The following is a 13,737-nucleotide window of genomic DNA, read 5'->3' as shown; positions in this document are numbered from 1 at the left end:
GGACCCCAAAGCATCCCTTCTTGGGGCTCAAACCCTCGCTGCCCCTGGACTGCAGGGGTTGTTGGTGCTGTCCCTGCTGCAGCCTTGTCCTGCAGCCTCCTGCCAGAGACCCCAAGGCAGCCCCTGCCCAGCTCTGAGCCTTCATGAGCTGCATGGTGCGGTGGGTAGGAGTCAACAGCTCCCTGGAGTTCCCAGAGGCGGAAGAGGATGCTCCAAGCCCTTGGCAGCCCCAGCCTGCAGGCAGGACCACGGTGCCCATGATTAGGGCTGGCTTTCCAGCCCACAAACCACTGTGGCGTTGGGTCCATCCCTGATGGCTGCTTTCTGCACCTTGATTCATCCCGCAACATGCCCTGACATGTCCTGTATCCTCATCCTGACACATCCCATCTCCATGCCACAACGTGTCCTGTATCCTTCTGGCTGTTGGGGATGTGCCAGTGAATCCCTGCTGGAAATATCTGCAGGAGGGGTATGGAGGTCAGCTGTGCCTGGGCTGCTCTTCACATGGAGTCAGGCAGTGCTGGTTATGCCACAGCCCACCCAGCTGCCAGGAGGGATGTAGGAAGGAATGATGCTGGCAGGAGGGTGCAGGGCTCATCTGGATGGGCACAGGGCTGGAGGCTGCTGGCTGCAGGCAGTGGGGTGACTCATGGGGAAGTGCCACGGAGTGCAGGCACTGAATAGAGGGGCTGTGCTCCCCTAACCCTTCCCTTGTCCCCAGCACAGCTGTACAGACCAGGTCTGGATCCTCCCCCAAGATGCCTCACTTGATTTAAGACCCACCCCCCCCACCAGCCCTGGGCAGGAGGAGGTTTTGCTAAGGAATGAGGTGGCATGCACAATGAGGGTGCATGTACACCCCAGCCAGCTCCTCCTGCCCTGCTGCCAGCAGTGACCTGGCTCCGTGTGATTGTTGGGACGCAAACCCCTGCAGAGGGATATTGTGCCTTCCATCATCTGGTGAACAGAGAGTGGGTGGGGGGACAAGAGAGAAAACTCTTGGATGACTTAGAAGTCATCTCCTCTGTTGGCTCCCCGAAGCAGATGGAGGTGGGGGTGCTCAGCAGTTTATGGGTGGGATGGGTTCCTCCTCCAAGCGCTCTGTGCTGTCCCCAGCCTTCACAGCCTGCTGAGCCTCGACATTTAAATCAAGCTTTACAATGAGACTCAACAGAAATCAGAACTATTTCAATCAAAGAATGTCTATGCCAGGGATTTAGGTTGAAGGAATCTCACACCCCCATCTCTGTAACCACCTCCCATCTCTGCTCCTCCAGAGATGCACGTGAAAGGGCCAGAGCCCAGCAAGCACTGATGTGTCCAAGACCTTGGCTCTGAAATCCATGGAGGAGTCAGGATGCCCCATGGAAACTGTTCTCTCACAGAGAGAAGCAGGCTGTGTTCACACCCTACAAAAGACAGAGATCATGGAGGAGCCCCCTGCTCTCCTGAGAAAGGTGTCCCCAGCCCAGGTGAGAGTAAAAGCAGATTTTGCAAGTATTTCATACTGTGGTAGGACTGTGAAATGGCTTCATCATTTTCCACGGCCTTTTGCTCCAAGGGGGGACCTCCCAGGGGATCTTGTCATGGACAGGGAGGTGACAGGTGCTGCTGGTGAGGCTCTGGCTGCAGTCATGCTCCTGCTGGGATGATGGGACCCCCACGGAAGGTCAGATTTGGGGCAGTCGAAAGCCTGCTGGCCCCAGTGGTGTCACACAGTGCTGTGTGCTGGGAGGGGACTGCCAGGCCCCACTGGAGAGCTGTGTCCCTGTGCAGCCCCTCCCACAGCTCCTGGGATGTGACCTTGGCTGTGCAGCCCTGACACTGCTGCATCTTTGCCATGGCTCCTCTGACTGGAAGGGGATGATACCTAGGAGGGGAGGACAGTGCAAGTCAGCTAGTCCTTGAATAAATGCCATGCAAAATATTTCTAATGCCTCTCATGATTTTGAAGTGACATATTTACACTTCTTGATAAAATAATACTAAATCCCAGTGTCTGAAAAAGTCAATGTATTTCTGTTATGTGTTCATCAACCCTGTGACTACAAAGCTCTTATAAATGTTTTTGTAGATCTACATTTTTCCTGTAAAGATTTATAGCTCTTTTTCAAAGATACAAATGTATAGAATTTCTCCTATACATACAAAGACATTTATATATAAGATATTTACAATGTAAAGACTGTAAACACAAATTGCCCATTTAAATGTCACAGCCCAAATCAGAAAATGCTGGGGATGCAAAATAGACTTGAAATGTCAAAGGACAGATGACGAAAAGATGTTTCTTCCATCTGGGAAAATTCTTATAACCAATTTCCATTAATCCCAGCTTTCCGGTGCCTGCAGTTAACCCCATTCTGTGAGTTTTTTCAGAGAGAAGTGGTGATGGGCAGCTGGGCCCCTCCAGCCCTGCAGAGCTCCTGGGCTGGTGCCCCCCTCAGCATGCCCCTCATCCCAGCCCTGCAGCCCCCCTGCTTCCCCACCTGCCAGCCCCTCGTCCTGCATCCCCTGCCCCCTGCAAGGCGCCTTTGTCCCTTCCTGCACCGTTCATTATTGAAACCAGGTGTGGGAGCAGCTCTGAGCCCGGGGGAGCAGGGGATCCTTCCCAGGGCTCTGGAGGCAGGGAAGCTGTGGGTTGTCCCCCCCAGAGGGGTTGCAGGGGCACGAGGGGATGAACTGAGGGGCAGCACCAAAGGGGTGTCCCAATGTCTTCTGGCTCCTGATAGAAGTACTGATGGCTGGCAAAGCTGGAACCAGGCAGTGGAAAAAGATAAAGGCTGATAAGGAGGATCTGGTTTAATAATGCAGGGGCCGGCTGGGAAGCAGGCTGGGAGGCAGGCTGGGATGTCCTCTCATGTCAGGAGGCTGAGGATGAGGAAGGGTTGTGAAGGGATGCTGAGCCCTAAAGAAAAGTGAGGGCAGACATTAAAGAAGGCTCCAGACTCTGAGGGGGGCAAAGGGTGACAAGCTGTGTATGATTCTGGCTGTCCTGGAAACTTTCCTTGAGCAAAACCAGCTTCTGGCCATGTCAATGCAGATGAAACTTGTCTGAGCTCACGGAGAGGCAAATCCCATGCTGGTACCAGGACATTCCCACTGCCAAGGGGCTGGCACTCTGTGGGTGTGAAACTCAACCCACACAATCTGTAGTTTGCAACCGTTTTAATACTTCTTGTCATTTTAAGCCCCGTGGGGACTCGGTGCTGTTTGTTTGCTGGTGCTTTCAGGTTGCTGCCTTCCCCAGTGATCTCGGAGCTGCCCAGAGCTGCTGAGCATCCCCCGTGGGTCCCTGCCCTTGTTCCTCCCTGGGACATCTGCAGCTCCTTTTCAGGGCACACTTGGAGAGTGAGAGAGGAGAAACTCGGCAGCCAGGGCTGTTGGAGGGGCTTTCCAGCTCCAGGCACAGAGCGGGGAAATGTTAAAGGGTTCCCGCTGTTGCACATCTGGGTTGAGTTTCATCGCTGGAACCTCCCCGCGCGTCATGGGGGTCGCGGCTGCTGGAGCCCCGGGGCTCGGAGAGCCGTGCCGTGATCCCAGAGCCGGGGCAGGCAGGGAATGGTGCAGGGGAGGGTGCAGGGAAGGGTGCAGAGAGGGGTTTTCCGGAATGTCGTCTGCCCTCTCATCTCTGGGGGCTCAGCGCGGCACAGAGCCCATCTCAGCCCCCACCTGCCCAGCCCAGCCCTGCCGACCACCCAGGCTTGCTGGGGTTGCCGCTGCCACCCCCGCGACCCTCCTCCTCGTCCCTCGCTGCCACCTCCATCCACCTGCCCTCGCTGGGGTTTGCCGGGGTGCTTTCCCCCCACATTCCTTCCGTGCAGGACATCACCTCCACCCTCCCCTGCCCCATGTCCCGCAGGGCTGGAGTTGCTGGGGTTGCAGTAGGAGGGAGTGAGGAGCCACACGGCGAGCTGGACCCCCACTCCTGACTGCCACCAGGGTCTCTTCTCTGGGCCACACACATCCATATGGATATTTATACAGGATGGGAGCGAGCATCCAGCCCTAAACGGCCGCGTGGCTCCCCATGTGCACCCCCCCAAGCCGTTTGGACCCAACACGAATCAAACGCGTTGGAATGAGCCAGAATAAATATTTTACGGTAAATTACCAAGGCTAATAATTATAAAAATCTGTTCATATAACCCGGAGAGCCGGGGAAATGTTTCCAAGCAGCTGGTGACCACATGGGTGACAGTCCCCCAGCTCCCCAGCTGGGCTGATGGCCCCCCCGGCTCGTGGGGAGCAGCCCGGGGGTAGGGATGGGGTGGGTCTGGGGTGGGTGTTCTCCCTGGCTCTGCTGCTGGGGTTGCTGGGGGGCCTGTGAAGCCCCATGGAAGGGCTGGAGGCAGGATTTTCTGCACTAGTGATCGCTGCTGGGAATTGAGGAGGGAACAGTGTGGGGAGGGAAGGTACAGCTGCCCATGGGATGGGCTTGTTTTACCCATTTAACCACTCAGAGATGATTTTGGTGTGCAGCCATCCTCCCCAGCCAGCAGGATCCAGATCTGCCCTTGGCTCCCAGCTCTGCTGGGATGGGACTGTCCCTGGGGTTGTCTCAGCTTTGGCAGAGTGCTCGGGGCTGGACCAGGCACATGCCGGGCGAGCATCCCCTTTCCCGCCCAACGGGAACTGCAGCTCAGGGAGGTGACCTGGCAGAGGGAGTGGAAAGCTCTTTCTGTTTCTTTCCTTCCTTCCTCTTCCTCCAAGGATTGGTTGGGATGAGCCCAGTGAAAAGTTGAGCACACATATACCTGGCATCTCCCAACCCCTTCCTTCTCCTTGCTGACTATCATCTCCTTGTGTCTGTCCCCACTGTGACTCTTTGCAGCCTCCCTCCATCTCTCTGGCACTGCCTTGGCCCTATGTCTCTCTGGAGCAGTTGGAGAAAGAGGAGATTTGAGCAGCCAAAACACACTCATTGCTCCCCCCTTCCCCTAACCTTTTTCCCTTCCTAACTGCCCTGATTCAGAGAAAAGATTGGGCTGGATTTCAGGTCAGCACCCGGCTCTGCCTTGCTCAGCTCCTGCGGGCTGGTGACTCAGTCAGGAGCAGCAGGATCTGCAGCTCCGGCTCCGTCCCAGCCTGGCTCTGCTCCCCCCGGCAGGGCTTCACCAACAATGGTGTTGGCCTTGAGCGAGCGGACACGGAGCAGCAGCTCCCTGCACACCCGCCGGCGGGGTCACAGAGCAGGAAGGGAATGAAGGTGGGGACCCAGCGCTCATCCCCACACTGGGGGCTTCAGTGTGACTGGTGAGCACTGAGGGCTGGAAACGGATGGACATTCCCAGCCCTGGATCTCCGCAGGTGGGTGAGAGCATCCCACCCACACCCCATCGGTGTTGAGCAGCCTGAAGAGGAATTCCCAATTGCTCCATGCCCTGGGGTCCCAGAAGGGCTGGGGTTGCTCTGTCTCACCGGAGAGCTTTGATCAGCTCGCAGGGGATACTCCAGCCCCCCAGGACTGTTACCCCACTCCCTAGAGCCCATGAGCTGCCCTGTGCTCAGCCCTTCCTCTATCTCACAGCGAGACGTGCGCGGGCGGCGGCAGCCCTTGGCTGAGGGACCTTGGCTCCCAGCGATCAACAGGAAACGGGAGATGGATTTCTCGGCAAACTGGGCTTTCCATAAACAGTCTGAGGGGCCGACCCGCGACGGCGGGAGCAGCACAGAGCCAGGGCTGGGCTTTACAGCTGTTTATCACATTTTTCTGCTCTCGTTTCCTCTCTGGCTCAGCAGCTCAGGGTTCCTCTTCTCTTGCATGCAAATTGGGGATGAGTTGAGCACTGTTAGATGGGCTGCTGCCATTCCCAACTGGGATGCTTCTGCTGGGGCAGGATCAGGGCAGGCATCATCCCATGGGTCCTGTGCCCTGTTCAGCCAAGATGCAAAGTGCCAGAACAGTCTTCAACTATTCCCAAACCTAAACCCAGGCCCTGTCAGGTTCCCTTTGCTTTGGAACACACCAGAACCCACTGGCACACAAGCCTCCAATTTATTTGCAATCAGGACTTAAGCAAATACAGGCTGACCCCAAAGGCTGAGAGAGGACGGGGGGGGCGACGCCGGGCTCTCCACCTGCTTCTCATTAGCAGCAGCTTGTTCAGCCAGCCCCGCTCCCCATCCCACCCTGGTGAGCTTGGTAGCTCCACTATTTCCCAGTGATTTCTGCCCATCTCAAAAAACCATCAGATGAGAGCTTTGGCTGTAGAGTATCCCTCCATCCATCTGTCCATCCCTCCTGGCAGGACAGAGCAGCTCCATACCCTTGCACCCTCTGTGACCCGTGTCCGTGTCCCTGGGCATTGACCCTGACCCTAGGAGGGGTGTCAGGGGCTGTCCCTGTCCCTGTCCTCATGCCTGTCCTGACCCATGGGACAGCAGGGACTGTGTTTTTGGGTGGTGGAGGTCAGGGGGGTCAGCTGGCGCATGGGCCCACTTGCTGAGCTGAACAAAGGGGCTTTCTTCTGGCTGGGGCTCGGGGCGAGCTCGACCCGTCTGGAAGCAAAGCTGCCTGCGTCAGAGGGAGACGGCGGAGGGATGGGGGGGTCTTCCAGAGGGCAGGAAAAGCAGCAGCAGTGGAGCTGTACTGGAGTCCAAGGGGAGCTCCCACTGGGCACTTCAGAGACCAGAGCCTGGGACCCTCATGCCCACAGGCCCTGGGTGCCCAGGGTTGATGCATGGTTACTGTCCTCATCACAAAATGACATCGTGATGCTAGTGGTGCTGCCAGTCTGCCAAGCAACCCCCAGCTTTGCAAAATACACGTGGTTTTGCCTCAGAACAGCACAGAAATGCCTCACAGCAAGGCAAGAATGGGCGCACAGACAGATGTCCAAGCAAAGAGTGAGACACCTGGCACCACACCAATTTCAGCAGGTCAGTGTTGATGGCAAGTGCCAACTCCTGGCTCCTCCCTGCCATTCCAGGCACAGACAAAACCATCCTACAAATCCAACTGCAATCCACCAGCACAGCAGCAGCTCTGTGCAGCCATGCAGGCTCTGCTGGCGCAGCCAGCCGTGCGTGTTCTGGCACCAGAATGCACATCCTACTTCCACTTGATGGATGTGGAAGAAAATGTGTTTGCCTGTGGAGAGGGGCTGTGGATGGCGGGATGGGGCTGGGAGTGGGGCTGGCAGGGGAGGCAGGATGCTGGGATATGGGACTGGCCAAGGGGGAACGCTGCCTGGAAACGGGCTCTGCTGGGCCAGGGCTGTGTTTGGGAGAAAAGCTGGTATGTAGGTGTGTTGGTGCATAAGGACGTTGAGCTGGGAAGTGTGTTGAAACAGAAGGGTTCAATTTTTTCATTTGAAATGGCATTTCTGCTCTCTTGGAGTATAAAATGAAACATTACCAAGAGGGGGAAAAAAAAGGGGGAGGGAAAGTCATCAGTAACCATTCCTTCCCACCCTGAAAAATCCCCTTTGCAGTCACATTTTTGCTGCCTTGTTTGGCAGGCTGCAGCCTGGAAAGGAAGCTGCTGCTCAGAGGCTCACCTGTCCCTGTGCCATGGTGTTGCTGGCCCCAGGCTGCTGGGTGGGATGGCCTTCAGAGAGTCACACAGTGGGGATGCTCCCAGTCAGATGTGGTATGCCAGCAGTTGCATCACCCAGTGTTTGAAGGAAAGAAGAAGCAGGGATACAGCTCAGTGCCCACATGTAATGGGAAGTGCAACCAGACAGTACCTGATCCTGCAGAGAGGGATGCTCATAACCCCTGTACCTCCAGCCCTGCATCCCAGTCCTCAGCAGGAGCAAGGACATGGTCAGTAAAGGCCAGGAGGTTAGTTCCAAGCAACAGCTTGTCCATGGGCCAGATTTCTTGGGAAGAATTCTTCCAGCCACATGGAGGTCTGGGGCTTCCAGCTGGCCTCCCCATGGGTGCAGGCACAGGCGAGGGATGCAGATCCTGGAGGTGCAAAGACATGTGGGGGTCCCTGACATAGCCCATGCTCCTGCCTGGCCCTGGGAAGCAGTCAAGAAGGATTTGGATTCATATATTTTCTCCCATAGAATTTGCACCTCGTATTCTCACTTTTATTCTCTCTGGCAGTATTTGGTTCAATTTATGTTGAAGCCTGCAGGGTGAAGTGGCTGGAGCCATCCCAGCCACAGCCACTGCTACCCCACACTGGGCACTACATCTGTCTGGGTCTCTCTGGACCCTCTCTAATGCAAGGGGCATCCAGGGGTGCAGATGCCAACTCCCCCCCAGACCTGGGAGGGTGCTGAGAGAATCTGCTCCAAGCATTGCCCAGTCTCCACAACTTCTCAGCTCCCTGCCAGCTCCGGGAATGCTCCAAGCCCCAGACCCTGCTGATTAGAGTCATTTAGCATTCCTCCCAGTGCCAAAGGGATCTTTTATCAGTGGGCTTTTTTTCCTGCAGACTATTTTCTTTTCATGAAAACATTAAATGGTCTGAGAGATAAGGAACAAATTTATAGCAGTTCACACCGAATCAGCCAAGACACTGGCAAGGAAAAAATGCCTTCCCTCCTGCTACCCGCCTTCCCTTGCACACTCCCCACCCCAGCCACTTCCTCTCATTCTCTCCAAATTCTACAGACTCCCACGACAAACTTGGCCAGCCCATCCCAGCTCTTCCTGCCCCTCGGCAGGGCTTGGTACAAGGTCGCCCCCTGAGCCAGGGGATTTGGCACAAGGAGGTGCTGGCACTGCCCCATTCATCATCTCCCTGGGATGCTGCTGAGGGCTGTCTTCATCCCAGAGCCATGCAGCCTTGTGTCCAGCAGCCCTGGACATGAGGATAGGATCCTGGACATGCACTCCCTCTTGGCACGAGGATGGATTCAGTCTGTGCAAAGCCTTGCCTTAAAAACGAGCCTGTCTAAATCTGGGTGGATGTTAACTGTGGGTCTGGGCAAGACCTGTCAGCCCCCCCACTTCCCTTCCCCAATAAAGCATCCCTTGTTCCATCCCTGCCACTGGGAGCTGCTCAGCAAACCAGTCCTGGGGCTCACAGAGCTGTAATGTTTAAGTTACCAAAATCTGCAATAAATTTTCCTAGCAGCCCCCAATCATCTGGCCCCCGTCCGCCAGCGCTGCCGGTTTATGAGCTCTGAAGAGCTATAAAGGCCTTTTACTGGCTGACTTTTTTATTTCAAATTAGAGTGTGACTGGATAAACACTGGACAAAGTAAGGATTTACTGGGCATCCTGTATAGCGCAGGGCTGGGGGCTCAGGGACAAGTGGAGCTGTGGCTCCATGGGATGAACAATGTCCCTTCACCCAGGGTGAGAGGACTGGTGAAGGGCAACCCACTTTGGGAGCCCTCATGGGTGCCAGTCAGGGAGTAGATACCAATGAAAAGCCCCAAAGCTGAGGAATCCACCCAATCTGGTGAAAACAGAACACACATATGGCCCCCTCCATCCCAGACCATGCGTGGAGTTTTACCAGTGGATGTCCTCTCCTGCCCAGAAGGTCAAAGCCAATATCTCTTCTATGGGAATAAGGGAGGGATGCAGTGCCAAGGACCCTAGATGTCCCCATCCCACACTGATGTGAAGGTGGCTGGTGGGGGCTGCAGGGGGCAGTGGCAGCCACTGTCTGTGCTCAGGACATGGAGTGAAGATGGTGTCACCCATTTTACAGGCACCACAGTGTGTGCCCAGGCATCATGGAGGAAGACAGAGGGGACAAAATAGGCAAACAGCATGAGGATATCCCATGTGGATATTTCCCAGCCCTTCCTTATCAGCACCTTGTCTGCTTGCTGCTCCAGGGATGCTCCTGTGTCCTTGGGATTCGGGCAGGGAGGGGACATGCCTCCAGCACTGCTCAGCCCCTCTTTGCCACTGTTAGTCACAGCCCCATGGAACCTTTGGGCTCTGCCGTGTAGCAGGGACAGGAGGGATGTTTGCGACCCCCGGGGGTGATGAGGTTATTTCCCCCCACTTCACAGCGCATCCAAAAAACAGGGAAACGCTCATCCCTTTCTTTGCCTTGAGTCTGGGGGTTTGGTTGCTCTTTTGGGGGATCAAAACCATGCGGGGCGTGAGCCTGGGTGAAACACAGCAGTTTTCCAGGTTTTAATTTAGGGTCTCTGTGCTTCCAGAGAGGGGTGCCAGGGCAGACGGGCGGCTTGCTGCAGCCTGCAGCCCCCCAGGACAGACACTGTCCCCGAGCTGGGCGCGGGGCTGCGCTCCCAGCCGCCGCCAGCGCTTGAAGAATATAGGTGGTTAATGCCTTCAGCATGTATGAAATATCCCATATGCTGGGAAACAAAAGGGGCTCTGTGCTATTAAAGTTTCATTTCCCCCCTCCCCTCCTCCCTCCCCTCTCCCCGCGCTCTCCCTGCCCTGCGCGGCTGCAGAGGAGCAGGCGAGGATCCCGGGCGCTGCCGAGCCAGCTCCCGGCCGGGACCCGGGCCGGGCACGGCGGGGGCAGCGGGGACCTGACCTCCTCCGAGCTCAGCCGGAGCACATGGAAAGCAGCCAGCTTTGCTTCCCCAAGGGAGAAAAGGGGAAGGGAAAGAGGTGAGCGTGGCGAGTGCGAGCATCCCCGGGCTCAGCGGAGGTGCGCTGGGCTCCGCGGCCGTCCCAGAGGGATGCTGGCTGGGCATGGCGCTGGGTGACCATGGGGACAGAGCGGTGTCACAGGACACGAACACGGCAGGATGGAGGGGCTCCCGGCAGAACGGAGGGTGGAGGTGGGCTTCCCCTTCCTCACTTTGGGTATCTCCTGGCTCCTCTGTCCTGCCCAGAATGAGGTGCCCCCGTGCCAGCATCCAGCCTGTGCTTGTCTGGGTGAGCAGGGCGCTGGAAGGGGGAGCAGCCCTTTTCCCCAGGACCCTCCAGAGCTGTTGGGGAAAGGATAAGCTGTGGAGGAGAGAAAGGAGCAGGGGGAAGAAGAGGGAGGGGAAAGACAGTCAGGGGACTTGAGGGCAGCAAAACCAGCCCTGTGCTCTGGGGGGGACCCTGGAACTCCATTATTAGTGTCCCAGCCCTTCCTCGTGGTCAGGCTCCCAGGGTTTCATGGGGTTTGGCTCCAGCAGCTCCTAGGGCTGCCGGCAAAGGTCCCCCGGGCTCCTGAAGGGGTTAAGAGAGGAGAGGAAAAGCAGAGAAAGAAAAACAGTGTTGGGAGAGAGCAGCTCGGTCAGGGGCTGTTTGCACTGGCTTGGATGTCCTCGGCATGTTTATTCCTACTGCACAAGCAGTTCTGCCAGAAGGAGAGCCAGACACACACAGCCCCATCCCAAATTGCTTGGGGACCCCTCTGAGTAGTGAGGTGGTGGTCGTGCCCTGGCCTCAGGGACCCCTGGAGCCTCGGCAGCAGCAGGGCTGCCCTCCTGCCTCATCTGGACTGGCTGGGCTCTCAGCCTTGGGTGAGCTAGATGGGAAAGGACCTCGTGTCCCAAGGCCACCAGCCTGCTGTGCTGCTGGGGCCAAGGCCTGGGAATGGGCATGTGCTGGGGTTTGGCTGCTTTCCTGGTCTGGAAAGAAAACACTCCCTTCCCCGGGATGCTCTTTGTTTCCCATGGACAGACCCGAGAGCTGCCCGTGGGGCTCAGAGGGGCCAAACACTGTATTTGTGTGCACTCCATCACTGTGCCATTAAAATGTCCTTTATTCTGGTCCTGGCAGCTCCCAGGCTGTGTGCACTCATCTCTGCTCTCAGTTCCCATCCTACTTCACTGGATCAGAGCTGGGGGCCAAGACACTGGCCAGGGCTGTATGTTTGAGAGGCAGCAGGGAGCTGCTCCCTGTTTCTTAGCAGCACGGTTCTGTTTTTCAGAGAGCTTTAGGGCTTCAGGAATGCCTGGAGGTGGTGGTGGTGGGATGTCAGTGGGGAGGACAGAGCTGCTGGGCTCAGCAAACCTTGGCTGAGCTGTCAGGTCTGCTACTGACCTTGGATCTCTGCCCTGGCAGGTCGTGTGCCCTGACCCTGACAGCCCCAGGTCACGGCCCCTCGTTTGTCTGTTCAGGAGGACCTGACAATGTCAAACAGGGCTGTGAAATCCAGCAGTAGCTGTGCCAGCCCTCAGGATTACCTGGGAAGTGTTTCAGCCTGGTTTGAACCCTGGGGAATTGAGATGCTCTGACTATAAGCTGTCCCAGCTGGGGCAGCCCTGAATGCTCAGAGGTTGTTTAAACTGGATTTTCGAGCCCCTGTGGGGTTTTCTGCTTAGTTGCTCTCTTGTGCTTTATATCTGCTGAGGCTGAGCTCCCTGGGGCCAGCAAGGCTGCAGGATGAGGCATAACTCCACTGCCAGAAAGTTCATCCCACTCATCTCATGGCTGTGGGATGAATTCCAACCCCACTGCAGGGTGAACCCCAAGCCATTGCAGAGGCTGCCCTCTCCTCCCCACCCAACACTGGTTTTGGCACAACCAAACCACCAACAGGCATCTGATATCCAGGGGTGACCCCATCCCCCTAGTGCTCTCCTCCATGAGCAGGATTTGGTTTAGTGAGAGTTCCTTCATTCCTCTCCCAGGAAATGTGCATTGGTATTGCTGGGGAAATGCGTGAAGGCGCCACGGTGCCAGCCCGCCCTCCCTTCTCTCCCTCTGGCAGCTGCTGCTGGAGCTCTCAGGGGAAATTTGGGTGTGGGACCTGCTGTGCCAGAGAGCCAGTGGCTGCACAGCCAGGATGTTCCTGCAGGATGGGTGATGAAGGTGAGCCGCCCTGGGCAGAAGGGATGTGTGGAGCCAAAAGCTGACAGAACCTGGCTTGCCAATCCAGTTCACTTTGCAGCCATGGTGGTGCCAGTCCTGGGGACTGCTGTGCCACACTGACCAGAGCTTGGATTTTCTGTTCATCTTCTCTCTTGGACCTTTCTGGTTTTTACATTTAATTTGAGCTTTGAAAAGGCTGAGCTGCAGTTTCATCCCTGGCTTCCTGTAGTGATCTGCTGAGGCTCCAGCTGACCCTCCTCTGTCCCACAGCAGTGGGGGCCAGAGGTCCCTGAGGATGGCCACCTCCCCTGGTGACACTTGGGCTTGCATCAGGCTGAGCTGGTGGGACATGGCAAACCTGGTGCTTAGCTCCCCAAAACTGCACTGAGAAGGGCTTGAGGCAGCTGTAAGAGCCAGACTGGGGCTGTCCTCATTCCCTGGAATGCAGCAGCTGGAGCTGGGGTCAGGGTTCAAGCTGAGCAAAGGGCAGGACAGGCTGGGACCTGCCCTGCGTGGGGCTGTCATGCAGCCAGGGCACGGGCAGCTCCCAGGATTGTCTGGTTGGGACCCCCAGGTCAGATGGGCCTCTTAGGGATGATAGGAAGAGGTAGACTCACTTCTGAACCCAGCCAGGAGGGCAGAGCAGGATCAGTGTTGCTTGGCTGGAGCGCACAGATTGATGTTTGATGGATGCAAATCCCTGTGGAGAATCGGGGTTTCTTGGAGCCCCCCAGACTGGGCCTGGAACTGGGCTGAGCAATGGGGGAGTGGGTGTGCTGAGCACCAAAGCCTGACCAAAACCCCAATGGGAACGGGGGCTGCAGAGTGGGGCAAACACCCTCTGGGGCTGGGTTGGCATGGCTGTGCTGGGGTACAAAATACATTTCACCCTGAGTCCAGCCCAGCCTGCACAGTGCTGCCCTCCGAGGGGTCAGCACCCTTTCCTCAGCTCCCCATCCTGCTCCTCAGCCCTCCCCAGTGCCTGGGAGCCCCTGCTCCAGGCGAGCTCCACTCCACCCTGAACCCGGAGGGACAAGCCCAGGGCAGGCGTGAGGAGCCATGCAGCAGTTCAGAGGGATATGATCA

The sequence above is a fragment of the Oenanthe melanoleuca genome, chromosome 13 (genome assembly GCF_029582105.1).
Source record: "Oenanthe melanoleuca isolate GR-GAL-2019-014 chromosome 13, OMel1.0, whole genome shotgun sequence".
Taxonomy (NCBI): domain Eukaryota; kingdom Metazoa; phylum Chordata; class Aves; order Passeriformes; family Muscicapidae; genus Oenanthe; species Oenanthe melanoleuca.
This window is presented reverse-complemented; position numbering follows the sequence as displayed.